The sequence below is a fragment of the Oratosquilla oratoria genome, chromosome 17 (genome assembly GCF_046742065.1).
Source record: "Oratosquilla oratoria isolate Oo_2021 chromosome 17, ASM4674206v1, whole genome shotgun sequence".
NCBI lineage: Eukaryota > Metazoa > Arthropoda > Malacostraca > Stomatopoda > Squillidae > Oratosquilla > Oratosquilla oratoria.
In genome coordinates this window covers 6,988,809-6,993,808 of record NC_134793.1, presented here as the reverse complement: position 1 = coordinate 6,993,808, position 5,000 = coordinate 6,988,809, and positions in this window count along the sequence as shown.

Here is a 5,000-nt window from a genome sequence, read left to right as displayed (position 1 = left end):
CCAAATAGTTTCTAACGATGTGTTGGCTTAAGGCTCTTGGTGGCCTGCAACCGAAAGCTTCTTTTCTTTAGCCCATGTGAAGATGCTCCAGATTCACGAAGCCCATTTAAAAAGCCCAAAGATGTTTTCAGTGCCCAAATTATCTTCTCAAAGCACAAAGGTTCTGTTTCGAGCCCATATAACGAAACGCATTCATAAAGCCCAGAATTTCTTTTTTTAGAGCCCATAGGACTTTTCAAAGTCTGTGTCGAAGCCCTTTCAAGAAAAAGCCCATAAACATCATGCTCAAGTTTCTTCACTAACCTTGTGGCATGGAAATTAGCCCGTTGAAATCAAGCGCATATACCTAGCGCCTTTCCTCAGCCCGGATGAAAAATCCTGGAGTCGAGTGTGGGGCGCCGGTCCCTGTATGGCTGCCCAAGCCATTCTTCTCCTTAGGGACGATGCTTCGGCGTCTTATCCCCTGGAGGGACGCTCCTCTTGTCTAGCTAGCCCTCAAGAGTCGATTGGGGGGGCGCCGGTCCCTGTATGGCTGCCCAAGCCATTCTTCTCCTTAGGGACGATGCTTCGGCGTCTTATCCCCTGGAGGCACGCTCCTCTTGTCTAAGTAGCCCTCAAATCTTCTTCGCCCAACTTCTTGCTCCTCCGCGCGCCAGGTCCACTCTCGGCAACAAACTTGCTCACGACACAGATTTATATTGCCACAAAGAAAAACAGGACTATAGTAGTACTAGTGGTAGTAGAAGGAGTACAAGTACTAATATTGGCAGTACTACTATTACTACTATTACTACTAATGGTAGTAGTTGTAGTAGTAGTAGTAGTAGTAGTAGTAGTAGTAGTAGTAGTAGTAGTAGTAGTAGTAGTAGTAGTAGTAGTAGTAGTAGTAATAGTAGTTTTAGTTATAGTTGTAGTGGCAGTAGTAATAGTAGTAGTTGTAGTAGTAGCAATGTAGTGATATAGTAGCAGTAATGAGGTCTATTAGTTGTAGTAAGAGTAAAATAGTATCATTAGCAATACTAGTGTATTTTTTGTGTATTTATTGATGGCTATGATAAAAAAGTAAGTACTTAATTAAAAGTATATATAATACGCAAAACAAAACAAAAATTTGCATATTTGCAGCTTATTATGGTGTCTGGTTTAGAAGCGACTTTTGTTGCTTCATATATTGAGCAGTAGTCGTCACTCAGGTCAGGTCAAACCGGGTAGCTGGTTCAGTTAGCGATATGGCGAGTGAATGTGTCACTGTGTTCAGCGCCGAAGAGGTACAATCTCTACTTAGTAGAATTGAAGCCTTGGAGGATGCTGTTAAGTGCCTTAAAGAGGAGAATCGAGTTCTCCGCTCGAAGGCCCATGATACGGAAGGCAATATTAGCGATGAGCATGGATGGAATACGGTGAGAAATAAGATGCGGAAAAGTGGAAAAAAAGTCCTCACCAGCCCCACTGAAATGCAAAAACTCGTTTCAAGTGCTGGCAAATCTGCAGGAAGAAGGAACTAATGAAATCCAAGAGAAATAGGAAAGGGCAGACGCTGGATCCCTGCCCACAGGTAAGATTTTGGTAGTAGGAGACAGTCAAGTGAGGTATTTAGACAGGGTTTTCTGCGACAAAGATAGGAAGCATAGGACGCAGGTGTGTTTCCCCGGCGCGGGCATAGGTGATGTTAGAGATAGGATTGAAGAGTGTCTAGTAGGGGAAGGTAAGGACCCAGTAGTTTGCTTAAGTGCCGGAGGAAATGATATAGGTAAGTTAGGGAGTGAGGAATTATTTGCGCGGTACCGAGATGCGCTAGACAAGATCAGAAATAGGGGAGGTATTCCTGTAGTATGTGGAATCCTTCCGAGGCGTAGAGTTGGAGGCATGTGGCATTCCAGGGCTATTGCAATGAATTGCAGGCTGGCAAAACATTGTAAGGCTAATGGATGGGCATTTGTCGACAACTGGGACCGCTTTTATGGTAAGAATCACCTATACACAAGGGACGGAGTGCACTTGTCTCCCAAAGGATTTCGGCTCCTTGCTGAATCCCTTGAGCGAGAAGTAGGCATCCTACAGGTTTTTTTCGGGTAGATTATGTGGGAGTAGGGGGGGAAGTATCGGAATATAGTTTAGGCAATAGAAACAACTTAGAGGACTACAAAAAATCACCAAAGCAGGTGGAGGGAAGATAAACTTAAAGTTTACTATACAAATAGTAGGAGCATAATTAACAAAATTGATTTGCTGCGAGGTAAAGCATGCGTAGAAAATTTCGATATTATAGCCATTACTGAATCCTGGATCAACATGGCTGATAAACATTTCCTTCCGGAAATCGAAATAGAAGGATATAAGTTTTTTCATAAGGATAGGGTCGGCAGGAATGGGGGAGGTGTAGCACTTTTCGTTAAAAATACATTAAACTGTATTATCAACAATTCGATTAAGGAAGAGGACTGTACAGAATCTTTTTGGGTAGAGATTATAGGCAAGAATAAGAAAGTTATTATTGGCGTCTTGTATAGACCTCCTAACCTTAGCATTGAGCAGACTGATTCCCTAATTCATGAAATTCACAGAGCGTCCCAGTACAAAAACGTTGTAATCATGGGAGATTTTAACTATAGAAACATTGACTGGGAAACTTTAATAGATCATGAAGCGAAGAAATTCCTAGATGTGGTGCAGGATAATTTCCTAAAACAAATGATTACCGATCCTACGAGGGGACAAAATACCCTGGACTTAATTCTAACAAATAATGAGCACCAAATTAGCAGCGTAATAGTGGGCGATAGTCTAGGCTTTAGCGATCATCAAGAAATTAGATTTAATATTATTTGGGAAAAAATAAAAAGTACAAATAACGTTCAAGTACCAGACTTCAGGAAAGCAAAATTTGACAATATAAAAACCTATTTGAAATTGAATACGAAAAACAATCCAGACGTTTCAAACATTCTTGATTCTCGTTGCGGGGCTGATAGTCAGAAGTGGGTCAAGGAGGATACGCATACCTTAGGTCAGGTCTGGGTCAAGGAGGGAAATACGCATACCTTAGGTCAGGTCTGGGTCACAGAGAGTAATACGCATACCTTAGGTCAGATCGATTCGGGGCGAGGGCCCAAAAATCAGGTCAGTACTTTAGATGAAATGTATAACAATCTAACTGATCTAATTATTAATGCACAAAACACATTTATCCCCCTAAAGTCAATGCGGAAAAATAGTTATACTCCCAAATGGATGACGAACAGATTGAAACATGAGATCGGAATTAAAAGAGGACTTTACGGAAAAGAAAAAAAAAACGGGGAATCACACCTTAGATCAAGATATAACGAAATGGCAAAGCTGGTTAAAAGGAATACACGTTCAGCGAAACGTAATTATGAAATCAAGGTTGCCAGTCAAGCAAAATCCAACCCAAAGGATTTCTTTCACCTCTATAGAACAAAAAATAAAGAAAGAATAGGACCAATTAAAAACGATGAAAATGTCATGATAGAATCGGAAGAAAAAATGAGTGAGGAGTTTAACAATTATTTTCTATCGATGTTTACTAATGAAAGGTTAGATAAAGTACCTGACTGCGATCCGATTTTCAGAGGGGATGAAGAAAATAGCCTAACTAATATCAGCATTAGTAAAGAAGAAGTTATCAAGCAGATTGACAGACTTAAAGCTACAAAATCTCCGGGTCCGGACGAAATTTTTCCAAGAATGCTTAAAGAGTGTAAATTTGAAATCTGCGACCAGTTAACTGAAATATTCAATAAATCGGTAGACACTGGTTCTGTTCCAACTGCTTGGAGGCAGGCAAACGTTGTTCCTGTTTTTAAGAAGGGAGATAGATCGACCATATGCAACTACAGGCCAATCAGTTTGACATCGGTTATAGGAAAAATGCTTGAATCAATAATAGTAAATAGACTCAGAGAACACATTGAAGGGCATAATTTAATTCGTGATTCACAGCATGGTTTCTCCAAAGGTAAGTCATGCGTGACTAATCTTCTATCCTTTTACACTAAGGTATATAAGGCGTCAGACAACAATGAAAATTACGATGTTATTTACCTTGACTTTAGCAAAGCGTTCGACAAAGTGCCACACCAGAGACTACTAAATAAAATCAAAGCCCATGGCATAGGAGGAAAAGTGTTAGAATGGATTAGAGCTTGGATTAGTAACAGAAAACAGCGGGTCACCATAAATGGAATAAAATCTAGGTGGGGCAATGTTACTAGCGGGGTCCCCCAGGGCTCGGTTTTGGGTCCCTTGTTGTTCATTATGTATATAAACGACTTAGACGATGGGTTAAATAGTGATGTTAGTAAGTTTGCGGACGACACTAAAATAGGACGCCTAATTAGGTCAGGAGAAGACGCCCAGATTCTGCAGGATGATCTTAATTAACTGTTTACATGGTCGGTGAAATGGCAAATGAACTTCATTATCTCTAAGTGTAGCGTGTTAAACGTAGGGCTACACAACCCCGAAAATAGATACAACTTAGATAACACGTTTTTAGAAAAATCTGAGTGCGAGAGGGACTTGGGAGTTCTGGTGAGTCCGGACCTTAAAACCAGGAAGCAGTGCATTAGCGCCAGAAATAAAGCAAACAGACATTAGGCTTCATTGCTAGGACGGTAACGAATAGAAGTGCAGAGGTAATTCCTAAACTCTAGCGATAGTTAGACCCATCCTTGACTATGCGGTACAGTTTTGGTCTCCGTCCAACAGAATGGACATAAATTCACTAGAATCAGTACAGAGAAGAATGACCAAAATGATACAAGGACTCGGAAATTTGCCTTACGAAGAGAGGCTTAGGCACCTAAACTTACACTCTCTGGAAAGACGCAGAGTGCGGGGTGATCTAATAGAAGTGTTCAAGTGGATCAAAGGCTATAACAAGGGTGATGCAAACAAGGTCATCATAATAAAACAACAGGGCAGGACTCGCAATAATGGGTATAAACTGGACAAATTTAGATTTAAGAAGTAAATAG